This window comes from Schistocerca gregaria, chromosome 3 (assembly GCF_023897955.1).
Source record: "Schistocerca gregaria isolate iqSchGreg1 chromosome 3, iqSchGreg1.2, whole genome shotgun sequence".
Taxonomy (NCBI): domain Eukaryota; kingdom Metazoa; phylum Arthropoda; class Insecta; order Orthoptera; family Acrididae; genus Schistocerca; species Schistocerca gregaria.
In genome coordinates this window covers 327,071,402-327,084,998 of record NC_064922.1, presented here as the reverse complement: position 1 = coordinate 327,084,998, position 13,597 = coordinate 327,071,402, and positions in this window count along the sequence as shown.

The following is a 13,597-nucleotide window of genomic DNA, read 5'->3' as shown; positions in this document are numbered from 1 at the left end:
CTTGGTTCATCAACCACCAACAAAAACATAAGTTCACCATACACAGAAAACACACATACATGGACACAACAGTGCTATGTCCTCCACCTGACAGGAACATTCCACATTTACTCCCATGCTACACTAAGTACACTTTCTTGATTGACAAGAAAACAGCCTCACAAATAAACTACATATAATAAAAAGTATTGCCATAAACAATGGCTACACAGGCAAAACAATTGACAATTTAGACAGGCAGATTCACACAAGTAAGACAGCAAATGGCCATACTGTAAAAGAAGAGAGAATATTTGGCAGTATCCGATATGTGGGCCCCTTATCACAAAAAAAGTAACAGTTGCATTCTTAGCTAATACTAAGTTAGGAAACTTACTTGTCCATAACATAAAATCAAATACACAAAAATTAAACAGCAGTGGAGTGTAAAAACTATCATGCCCCAGTTGTCATTCCTACTATGTAGGAAAATGGGCAGAAACTTCACAACCTATTTTCAAGAACACAAAAATGCTTCCAGGCTCAGCAACTTCCTAAAATCAGTTATTACACAACATATTTTGGAAATGAAATGTGTCATCAAATGTCTAGAAAACAATAACGAAGCTAATGGTAACATCCTAAATCTGTTAGGACAGCTGGAGATACACCTCCATAAATAAATAAGACAAACAGAATCTATGTTTAATGAACAGACAAATTTTGCAAGCCACAGTTACTTTAGTAACTTTAAATACATTTCTAAAGTTATTCCCTTCCTATGTTAGTTGTTTCATAAGATGATCTCTGGCACTACAAATAAATTCATCCCTGACTACACCATGTACAACACTATGTGTGAAGTGTTTACAAAAATGAATTTGCAAATGTGCCTCTTGAGGGAAGTGATATGCATGAACAAGATGGAGAAACTAATGTATGATAGTGTTAAAAATGCTATTCTTGGATTGTGTGAAGTTCACATAGTTAATTTTTTTCACTGTTTTCATGACAGGAACATGCATTTCACCTCATTTAATAACAAAAAGAAAGGGGTCCAAAATGCACTGTGTATTTAATAAGACACAAAGATTTGTGACTCAAGGCATTTTTTAATTCATACTTCCAGTGTATTGAAGACAGTCACGTTCACAGGTGCAAAACATGGATACAACTAAATTCAGAACAATTCTGACATGTAACATACTACTTATGCACTACTCTTTATTCATTAGTAACTGATATTTGCGTGTTTTAATGCCTTGCTATCAACACCAAAGAAATGGAACAATGATACACAGCAACCAGGTTTCATGGAAATTGTATCTATAACAAACATTGACGGTCCATTTCTTTTTCTGCAATTATCTGAAATAAAATTTGTTGTATGACTTAAACTGCTTTTATTTAAATTTGTAGTAAATAGAATATAAAATCATAATATTTACTAACAAAGAGATAGAGGGACTGGCCAGTACTTACCAGCTCAGTACAGCTGATAGATACACAAAAAACAACCGAAAATTTATGTTCCTAGCTTTTGGAATAAATGTTCCTTCATCAGGGAGGAGAGAGGGAAAAGAAAGGGAAGAAGGGAAAGTGGATTTAGTTACTCACAACCCAGGTTATGAAGCAACAGGGAAAGGAAAATTGGGAGGGTAGCAAAGATGGAGGCATGGTTGTCAGAGGGAAGCCAAAGATATTCTACTGTAAGTACTGTGCCAGCTTCAAACCAAAGAGGATGCATACAGAAGTAAAGAGGTATATAGTATAAAGATGTAGGATGAAAAGATGCATGAATGACTAAAGAGGAAAGGGAAAGAGAAGAAGACTGAAGAGTAAATGGGAGTGAGGGACTGCTGTTGGGTGGGAGAAGAACCTGCTACACCGTATGTACCATTTGGCTTTCCCCTCTGAACTGCGGAGATGGGAACTTGCACTCCAACACATCCTCTCATCCCGCCATCCCCCTGGACTGAACCTACGTTAAACAACCTCACTCCCATTTACTCTTCAGTCTTCATCTCTTTCCCTTTCCTCTTTAGTCATTCATGCATCTTTTCATCCTACATCTTTATACTATATACATCTTTACTTCTGTATGCATCCTCTTTGGTTTGAAGCTGGCACAGTACTTACAGTAGAATATCTTTGGCTTCCCTCTGACAACCATACCTCCATCTTTGCTACCCTCCCAGTTTTCCTTTCCCTGTTGCTTCATAACCTGGGTTGTGAGTAAGTAAATCCACTTTCCCTTCTTCCCTTTCTTTCCCCTCTCTCCTGTCTGATGAAGGAACATTTATTCCAAAAGCTAGGAATGTAAATTTTCGGTTGTTTTTTGTGTATCTATCGGCTGTACTGAGCTGAGGTAAGTACTGGCCAGTCCCTCTATCTCTTTGTTAGTATTTGTTTCACATCTTTATATGAGATTTTCCATTAATTATTTAAATCATAATATTTGGCTATTCAGACTGTCAGAGACAGCACATTTGGTGATTCAATGATCGGGCACATTCAGCGCTTTATATTGTTTAAACCGGCCAGCATTTCCTAACAAAGTCCGATAACCTTGTTTTCAAAGTATTTTTACATGTGTGGTAATATTAGTTAACGTACACCGTCAAGCATCATCAAGCATACTGCTGACCAAGATGGCACTTTGGCCTATACTAAATATGGATCTTGAAAAAACGAGAATAATTTAACAGGAAAGTTCTAAAGTATAAACTGATAGTTAAATGATTTCATCATCCTCTTATACAAAGAACGTTCATTCCGTATAATTTATGGAGTACTTTCTTCTGATATTTTAAATTGCATTGTTATATTAAAAGGTAACCATACCTTGAAAGGAATGCTCCAAAGTGGCCACTCTGCAACACAAGTGTCAGTGTAGCAGTCAACAAAAACATGACACCACTGTATGTGGTGTCATAACACATAACAGACTATGGTATTTTGGTGAAAGAAGAAAAAAATAGCTGCAGGTGTTACTGGAAACAGTGATCAACGTACCATGAAAACAAGGGAGTCAATCAGAAACTTTGTTGACAGCATTAGGAAACTGAATGTCAATACATACAACTTGATGGAATACGCTGACCCCAAAAGGCTCCTTCTACAAGAAGTAGGAAAGAGGGCATGGATCCTTTTTTGTGGGGCCTACTGCCTGACATGTCAGGGAGAACTTGAACACAGCAACTGTGACCGTGATGACGTTAGAAGAGGTAGTCACCTGAGGTCAGGTTGGAAAACAAATTTTCACTGGATGATTTAAGTATTACCATTGTGAATGAACAGGCCACATAAGGTGGGAATCATGAACTGCAGTGTAAGATGTGTGGGTGAATAAGGCACCTGGAATGGGATTGGAAGCGTAAGCCTTATGGGGCATGATAGGCGATAAAACACAATAACCCCCTGTGTAGTCAGTTGGGTTTAATCAGAGATTTATTAGGTTTTTACCGCTTTTGATGGTGCCTATCTAGGCTAAAAGTTTTATGTTGTATTTACTAGTACAGGGAGGCAGACATATCTGATGATCCCATAGATCAGAAGTGGTCATAACAAGGAATAAATTTTCGATCAAAGGTTGTTTTCAATTTCACAAACATATGACTAAATTTCCTTTACTGTTCCAAGAATGTCAAACAGATTGACTCCTAACTGATTCAGTGAAGCCATATTAATAGGAACATATTGCTTTAGTCAGTCAGTATCACTGCCAGTCTCCAGAACTGATACCCCATGATCGAAAAATTTTGTATCTCATCAATGCCACATATTAGTGTTACATTTCCGTCGGTATTGTTTCATCACGTGGTTAGTGTTTCTATCCATGATAAGATGTAATCTTTATTTCTGGGCATGAACAGAACTGGACCATGTGAAGGTTACTCAGTTGTCTTCCTTTTGGAGTTGGAAGATCCAGGAGTAATCTACAGAAATGGCACTTCCCTCTGGAAGAGGAGAGCCACAGACCATGGAACACATGCTGAATTGTCAACTGTATCCTGCACCTTGCACAAAAGAATGTCTTCTCCTTGTAATTCTGAATACAATTGAAGTTGCAAGGTTTCAGCCAACACTAGTGTGTCATGATAATTCTTTATTTCATTTGCTTTTACTAGTAATAGCCATGTATTGTATTTGTTTCTGACTTGGAAACATAAAGTACTGATTGTTAAAGGCCCATTTAAATGAAGTACAGGCATGTTCTATGATTTTTTTTTAATTATGAGCTCTGTGAGTGAATTATTGCTCTTATTCCATATGGCAAACAATTATTGGATACAAATGAGATGAAAGATTTTGTGTATGTGTACACAATTCTCAATCTGACGGTGCTTTTCAGCAGTTTAAAAAATTGTGTTATACATTGTTACTTATATTTTAATAGAAATACACATTTCTCCAATAACATATGTATTGCACCACCATCACGATGGAGTTTTCAAAACTGGTTATAACTAGGTCTGTCTGGTAACTGCCATTGTGTCTCCAGTGCCTTTGTAGATCAGCAACTGTGTGACCAAAGGAAGGTTCTACAAGGAGAGGGCCTCACCTGCAGATGCCCCTGTTCACATTCATTTCTAGTTGCAAGAGCAATGAAATCTTCAGGTCTGTCATATTGTCACTAGCTGTGGTGAATGTGTTTTGGCATAGTTGGCAGCATCACGGGTTGGCATGCTGTGGGTCGCCAGTTCAAACCCAACCACTAGCTATTATTTGTTCTTTAGTATTCTTCATTTCTGTAAGGTTCCTGAAATATCTTATGTTTGTATATTATGAAACTTTTTATGTTTGTATAAATACCAGCTTTCTAGAATATTCAGTTCTGGCTGTTCCTAATAAGTGTGCTTTCAGTGCTAAGTGTGATACTTCATTGATGACCCAGCTTTCGGATTTGTACTCGAGTGTGGTTATGGCATGACAATGGCAGAGACGCCAGGTACTTCAAAACATCTTCTTCACTGTATTCCAATTAGGCAATGTAAAAACTCTCACCTATGTGGACAGGAACTGGAATAAAAGCAGGGCATTGTTCTCACAATCACTATATTTAGGAGACCTATGGGTTCAAAGCCAGTTCACATCAGGCATCCATCATTGTTTCCCGAAGACACTGGTCAGACCCAAGAAAATGGCTGAAAGGATTTGACCAAGTTGGTAATACAACCGGTGGGATGACGTGATGTGTTTGGCAAACTTTTACATTTGCTTGGATGGCGCAGCCCAATATTGATTCGAGAACAACAAACAATCTCAATAGCTGGGAAAAATTTCAGGTCAAATTAAAGAAAATGTTTGGCAACAATCATCAGCAAGTCTGCTTAGGGCAGGGCCCAACATCATAGTAAATGAAACAGTCCTACATGCAGAACGTTACGGCTGTTTGCCACATTGTGAGTCCAAATATGACAGAAACTGACAAAATGTCACACTTAATGAAAGTAGTTGCAGAAGACATGTATCATGGTCTTCTGATAAAGGATGTCACAGCTACTGAGGGATTCATCAAGTAATGCCAACACATCGAGGAAATGCAACAAAAAATGACTCAGATTAAATATGTATAACTGAATCCCGAATGTGATCACTATGTCAGTTATTGAAGACACCATAACCTCACCTCTTTCATATACCAGATAAAGAGGGAAAAGATACAGCATTTGAACCAGAACTATTTGACTAAGTAAGCAAGATAAAGCAGCCATGAATGTCGACCTGATATATCAGGAGGTAACAGAGAATGTTGAGGAAGAGTTGTATTGATTTTTAGCATCTGTCTCTGTCACCAGCCAAATTTACTGGGAAGAACAGTCTCAGGCCAACTTGGACTTATGTCACAACTGTCAAATCACAACCCAGCAGCTTACCAACACAGATACACCCAATTCCTATATGAAGTATAAAGCCCTGAAAAGTACAGACATTTGGAGGGCAAAGGACAACATGCTGATATAGTTCCAATGTGAATGCTGTGGACAAGTATGGTGCGCTGCAGAGAAGAAGGCGAGTTTCTGACAACTGCTGTGCTTCCAAATGTCAATCACCACAACAGCTCTATTAACATCAGTCAACTATAGACGATTATAGTCGACCTGTGGGATGAAGCCTGTTGCAATACCCTGGACAAGGTCACTCCTCGTTGCTGTACAGATGTACCATCCCCCTGTCTAGCCACTAATTTCAGGAAAACTTAGCAAGACAATTACCCGCAGAGATTAGGCTGCTACAGTTGCAAATGGACAATAGTTACTCAGGAAATCTCATTGATGTTGTCATCAGTAGCCAAACTGTCCAGGTGCTAGTTGACTCAGGGGATTCCTTTTATGTAATGTCAGTTGCTTATCATCATCAGATAAAGAGAACTTTTCTGTCATATGGAAGTGATTGTGCTGAAAGTTGCAAATGGGAAATGGCCAACTGGCAGGAATGTACACTGGAAGAATATTATCAATGACAGAACACAATCCTTCGAATTTATTGCTTTAACAGAATGTTGTCATAATGTTATTCTCGAATGGGACTTCTTTCTGGCTTCACAGGCAGTCTTAGACTGTGGAAAATCACAACTTCAGACTGATGAAACTACTCCAACAAGCACACACAACAAAGATCTGAATGCCATCAAAGATATTGATATTCCACCTTCATCAATGAGATGAGTTCCAGTCATCAGGCGAAATGTTCAGTTAAACTGTGAAGCTTTTGTTGACTGCAGAAAGCTACTTAGGCTCACAAAATAAATGTACATGGCAGCGATACTCATAGGCATTGTAGATCGTCAAGGAGAAGTTTTGATTACTAATTGTCAGAAACAGCAGCATCTCATTCCTAAAGGTATGTGCATAGGAAAGCCAAGCCAGTTCACAGAGGGCAGATTAGTGTTAACACAGGATCATGCTCTGCTACCTTGACAGGCAACACAGGAATGGTAGTTAGTACTGGACTGCTAATAGGATGTGGCATGACCAAGGAACAACTTCAGTGAGTGATAGCCATTCTGCGTCAGTTTTCAGAGGCTTTCAGTTCCAGATAGCAGAAAAGAGAGACAAAACAGTCTATAAATCAGTGTATCAACACACTGGTGATCATCCACCAATTAGCCTGTGCTCATATAGAATATTGTCAGCTGAAGGATGCGTAATCCAACAGGAAATGAAGAAGATGCTGCAAGATTATGTCACTGAACCTTCAGAGAGTCTTAGGTCCTTTCCTGTGGTCCTTGTGAAGAAGGATGGCACATGTCATTTTTGTCAACTATTGATGACTGAACAAAATCACAAAGAAAGATGTCTATCCATAGATGTGCACTGATGACACGTAGACTTCTTAAGAGAAGCAAAGTATTCATCAACTGCAGACTTGCAGAAAGGCAACTGCGGCTCGAAGATGATGAAGCTGACTGGGAAAGATTGCCTTCATAACATCTGATGACCTCTGAATTTAAAGTTATGCTGCTTGGTCTGTCTAATACTCCAGCCAGCATTGAACTTATGGTAGACAACCTGTTTCGACACCTTAAATGGATGACATGTCTTTGCTATATGGATAACATTGTCTATTTTTCAAAGGACATCTAAGTCACTTGACAGCTGTGTATAAGTGTGTTCAGGCTGCAGACCTCCACCTGAATCTGAAGATGTAACTCTTCCCCATCCAAGAAATAAAGACCTTGGGGCATTTAGTAAATGGTGATGGGATCCTCCTCATCCAGAGATTTTCCAACTCCTCAGCACATTCATGATGTGAGAAGTTTTTTAAGGATGTACTTGTACTACTGGCAATACATAAAGGACATTTATACCAAGGCATGTCCCTTGCAAGAACTACCGCACTGAGGAGCCAAATTTTCCTGAATGAGGTCCAAGAAAGATATTTCCTTGTCTTTAGGGAGGTGCTGAAGAATATGCCAAGACAGAACTTCATACTAATACTAGCGATTATGGGATAGGTGCAGTTCTAGTATAATTCAATAAGATTATGAAAAAGTGATAGCTTATGCTGCCAGAATACTTTCCAAGTCCAAGATGAACTACTCTATTACTTAGGAAGAGTGCCTTGCAATTGTCTGGGTCATCAAAAAGTTCCAGCTGTATTTATTTGGCAAACCACTGACCATTATGATGAACCATCATTAACTATGCTTGCTGACTAACCTGAAAGATCCGCCGAAACACAAGGGTGCCAACAGCCTTTCAGTGTATCCTTTGGTGGAACACAGCAGTGTGGATGAAATCAATCATTGCTGGATTAAAGAACATTGCTGTGAAGAGACAAGATTTAGCACTACTGAAAACTCTGGGAGTCTTGAAGAATGAGAAACTGACCAAAGGAGGATTGCAATTAACAAATGAAACAGTGTATAGGAGGAGCCACAATCTGATGGGGCGGAAATGGTTGCTCATCATTCCAGCTTATCATGTGCCAGTGATCCTGAATTATTTCCACCTTACTCCAACATCTGATCACCTTGGATTTGTGAAGATTCTAGACAGAATCAGATGTAGGTATCAGTGGCCAGGTCTCTACCAAGCTGTTAGACTATGTGAACGACCAGAAGAAATGCCAGCAATGGTAGCATATGGTGCAATTACCTCTGAGGCATCTGGTACCAATATGGCGTGCAGCACTGTCATTCCAACGAAATGAAATCGATATCTTGATGAGGTTCATGAAGTCAATGGATAACAGACTTCACTGACTTCCTCAGTCGTTATGTTGTCCCAAAACTGGGTGTATTGCTGAAGCTTCAGAAACTGAAAAGTTTTTTGTAGAAGATATCATTCTGAAGCATGGAGCTCCCCATGTGATGATCTCTGATAATGCAAAAGTTTTCCAGTAAAGAGTAGTATCAGAGGTAATTCCGCATTGTGATATCTACAACAGGAACCATCCACAGATGAATGGCCTCAGAGAATGCTTTAATAGGAGACTGGTATATATACTCTCAAAGTGCGCTGCTGTTGAGCAGAGACACTTGTGTACAACACACCAAAGCAAGACAATACAAGTTTCACACTGTGCTTCCTGCTCCAAGATCGCAAGGTCAAACTGACAACAGATCCATTGTTTCCGTTTCAGCTGGAAAATACGATGAGTACATGAAACACATCATCACCAGGATCAAAGAAGCTAGGCAGCTGGCTTGCATACGGACCTTGGACATTGAGGAGGAAGACTGAGAGTGCCACAATGCCAAGCACTGGCAAGTAAAATACAGTCTTGAATTTTTATGCCTGTGAAGACAGTGGGACTATCTAAAAAGTTACTGAAGTGCTATTTTGGGTCACATCGTTTCCTTCATCACTTGTCAGAAGTCACATATGAAGTCAAGTATTACGACCTTCCATCCAGAAGACAAAACCGCACCGACGTCCATGTCCTCTGTACGATTTCCTACTACAGTCTAGAGGCACAGACCGACGATGGGAGGTTCATTGAAATCACAAGATCCACGGTCACGAAACTTTGATGGGAGGAGCTACCACTGATGCTCGTAATAGTGAAGAGGATGTAACAACACGAGCAGAACATGATGATTTACCAGTACTACCATAAAAACGATGATCGACAAGATATGGATCCAAAATGCTGTAGTTGGCTCCAATCAGAAGTTCTGAAACAGTAGGTTACTGCTTTTCCAGGAAAAGGGGCAATCTCACAACCTTTCTTGTGTACAGTGTGGCATAATGGTTAACGTCGAAGGCTAGCATGTTGCGAGCCGCGAGTTCAAACCTGACCACCATCAAGTATTTGTTGTTTAGTATTTATCATTTCTGCAAGGTTCTTGAAATATCTTTGTAATGTTAGTGTATTCTGGAATATTCGATGTTCATATAAACAGTTGCACTCTGCGTGCAGCAGTTCAATTCTGTTCTGGCTGTACATTGGTGTCTGTAATAAATGTGTTTTCAGTGCTAAGTGTTGCATTTAACTGATGAACCTACTTTTGGTTTGGATTCAATTGTGGTTACAACACGACAATATAAATGAACTGTGTTATTCCTCTTGGCTACAATTTGAAAGTTGGCTTGAGCTTTGTTCACTGTGCTAGCAACTGTTGAGTTTCCACAGAGCTATCATGGCGCTCTGGTTATTGTACCAAAGCTTTAGCAGCACCTACTTGTCTAATTCTGAGGTGAATCGATTATTCGGAGTTGAAAGTCACAGATTCATGTTGTGTCGATAGTTTAACAACAGACAGACATCCACAAAATGAATAAAATATTTATTTACAAAATGCACTAGTTGATATAATCGTAACATATATCCCTGAGTGTGATGTGAGTCTTTTAATAGCTGCTGTGATAGGTTAATACCATCTGGTTCCCCTGCTAGTATTTATTAGCTCAGTCACTGGCTAGCTGTAGGAATAGTAGTGGCATGCTGTAACGATGTGCTCTCACTGCAGATGTTCCAAGATCTGGGAGGGGAGAGCTCCGCCAGTGATGCCTTAAAAAGATTTGCCGATGGAGCAGTTGAAACCAGAGAGTTGTTTGAAGACGACTTCCTCTGGTTGTTCATGGTGCTACCCTTTTGCAGGTGGCGAGCACTGGAGAGGGCGGACTTGCGGAGACACGTTGGCAGGAGGTTTAAAATAATGTGTCGCCTCCTGCAGATATGTGAATGGCGCACGGCGGACTGTGTGGGGTCGATGAAGACACCATAAATACTACAGTCCATTTGTGTATAATTTTTATTATTTGATAAAAATCTTTTCGACCGAACAAGACCGATATGTAAAAAAGAAGAGATGAAGATGAGAGCAAGAAAAATGGATAGATGGATTGATATTTACGAACACTCAACATCCTGATTTTCAGTGCCCTTTCCTCAAACTATGGACACAGATGTGGTTAATGAGATATAAAATAAATCTGAAGTTCATTTGTTAAAGGTATTCATTCGCGCAAGCATGTACAATCATGAGTAGTTAATTTAGATACTACTGTATAGCAGCATTTAGCATCCCTTTCGACCCTGATAGTGGCAGAACTTCTACTGACATGAACTCCACGATCCACCGAAGTGATTTAGAAGCATTGTGATCAGCTAACTCAGAACTGCTTCCCACAACTCACGGAGATGTGTCAGGGACATACATATTTCATTCATTGCCATCTCAAGTTATACGATTGGAGGCAGGGGACCTGATGAGCCATTTAAGCACTCTCATCTCCATTGAGAGTTCCTCAAACCATCCTGACCATTGTGGAGCGATGCACTGGGACATTGTCTTACTGGAAAAATGGTCACCTGTGTGGTGTTATATATCTGCATTTATATTTGTATTCCACAAGCCACTTTGCGGTGCGTATGTGTGGGTGTGCTTTTTTTTTTGGGGGGGGGGGGATAATTTATGTAAATACCACTGTCACTGCCTCCCTTTCCTGTAATAGCGGTGAGTGGTGCATCACGAAAAAAAATGTTGATATACCGCTCTGTGAATGGAATCTGTCTTACTTGTTTGGTGTTTTGAGAGATATTTGTGGGAGAAAGCAAAATATTGGTGGATTCTCATATGAATGGCTGCTCTCTGAATTCTAACAGTAAACTCGTCTCTTGCACCACCTATCAATGAAATTGGATTAAGCATGCCCATGGGGCTTTCACGTTTACCAAACGAACCCATTGGGAAACGTACTGGCGTTTTTGTATCTCCCCTATTTCCTTTGTCCATCCTATCTGGTAAACGACAAGAACGAGAGAAAGTATTCAAGTATTGATAGAACAAGGGTTTTGTGGGTGAATTCTCCCAATGAACCTCAGTCTGGCGTCTGCCTTTACTGCTGCTGCATCCAGTGGATCTTGCAATGATATCGATGATCCGTTGAGCAAAACGGCGCTGCATGTACTGTGAAACGCCAGGAGAGCGGCGCTGCAAATGGAACCACGCCTCTCACTGGCAAACAGCCACCACCGGCGACTTGCACTATGTGATCAAAAGTATCCGGACACCCGCAAAAACATACGTTTTTCATATTAGGTGCATTGTGCTGTCATCTAATGCCAGGTACTCCATATCAGCGGCCTCAGTAGTCATTAGAGATAGTAAGAGAGCAGAATGGGGCACTCTGCGGAACTCACGGATTTCGAACGTGGTCAGGTGATTGGGTGTCACTTGTGTCATACGTTTGTACGCGAGATTTTCACATTCCTAAACATCCCTAGGTCCACTGTCTCCAACATGGTAGTGAAGTGGAAATGTGAAGGGACACGTACAGCACCAAAGCGTACAGGCCGACCTCGTCTGTTGACTGATAGAGTCTGCCGACAGTTGAAGAGGGTCGTAATATGTAATAGGCAGACATCTATCCAGACCATCACACAGGCATTCCAAACTGCATCAGGATCCACTGCAAGTACTATGACAGTTAGGTGCGAGGTGAGAAAACTCGGATTTCATGGTCGAGCGGCTGCTCATAAGCCACACCATCACCTCGGTAAATGCCAAACGACGCCTTGCTTGGTGTAAGGAGCGTAAACGTTGGACGACTGAACAGTGGAAAAACGTTGTGTGGGGTGACAAATCACGGTACACAATGCGGCGACCCGGTGGTAAGCGGTGGGTATGGCGAATGCCCGGTGAACGTCATCTGCCAAGGTGTGTAGTGCCAACAGTAAAATTGGTGTAATGGTATGGTCGTGTTTTTCATGGAGGGGGCTTGAACCTCTTGTTATTTTGCGTGGTACTATCACAGCACAGGCCTACACTGATGTTTTAAGCACCGTCTGCTATGTTTTCACGACTAAACCGCTGACTACTGTTGAAGAGCAATTCGTGATAGCGATTGCATCTTCCAATACTATCGAGCAACTTTTCATAATACACTGCCTCTGGCGTAGTCGTTACACGACAATAATATCCCTGTAATGGACTGGCCCGCGCAGAGTCCTGGCCTGAATCCTATAGAACACCTTTGGGCTGCTTGGAACGCCGACTTCGTGCCAGGCCTCACCGACCGACATCGATACCTCTCCTCAGTGCAGCACTCCATGAAGAATGGGCTGCCACTCCCCAAGAGATCTTCCAGCACCTGAAAGAACGTATGCCTGTGAGAGTGGAAGCTGACTCCAAGGCTAAGGGTGGGCCAACACCATACTGAATTCCAGCACTACCGATGGAGGGCGCCATGAACTTGGAAGTCATTTTCAGCCTGGTGTCCGGATACTTTGGATCACATAGTGTATATCTGTGCTGCAACAGGCTTAGGCAGGCAATTCTATCGTGCCCGTATAACCCCAATCTCGCCTGCCGTCAGCCGTCGACTGTGGACGTTGATATGCTATGATCACCAGCTTGTGCTGAGGATTGAGATTTGGACTTTTATTGACAGCCGTTGATGGCCTTGCTTGTTAATGCGTGTTCTCGTCAGAAAAATGCAGTTCGTTTCACTCTTCTAGTGTGGCTGTTCTGTTACTGTGCATTTACTGAGGTAAATAGATTCGGGCTGTGCCGATGTAACACGTGCAGTTATTCTTATGCCGCCATTCAACTTTAAATCAGTACCTGTATAAACACAAAGACATTCAGTAGGCATGGATGTCCCTGTTCCCAGTGATAGTGCAATTGAACAATAATGGACCATTCCACCTTTGCACAATTCGT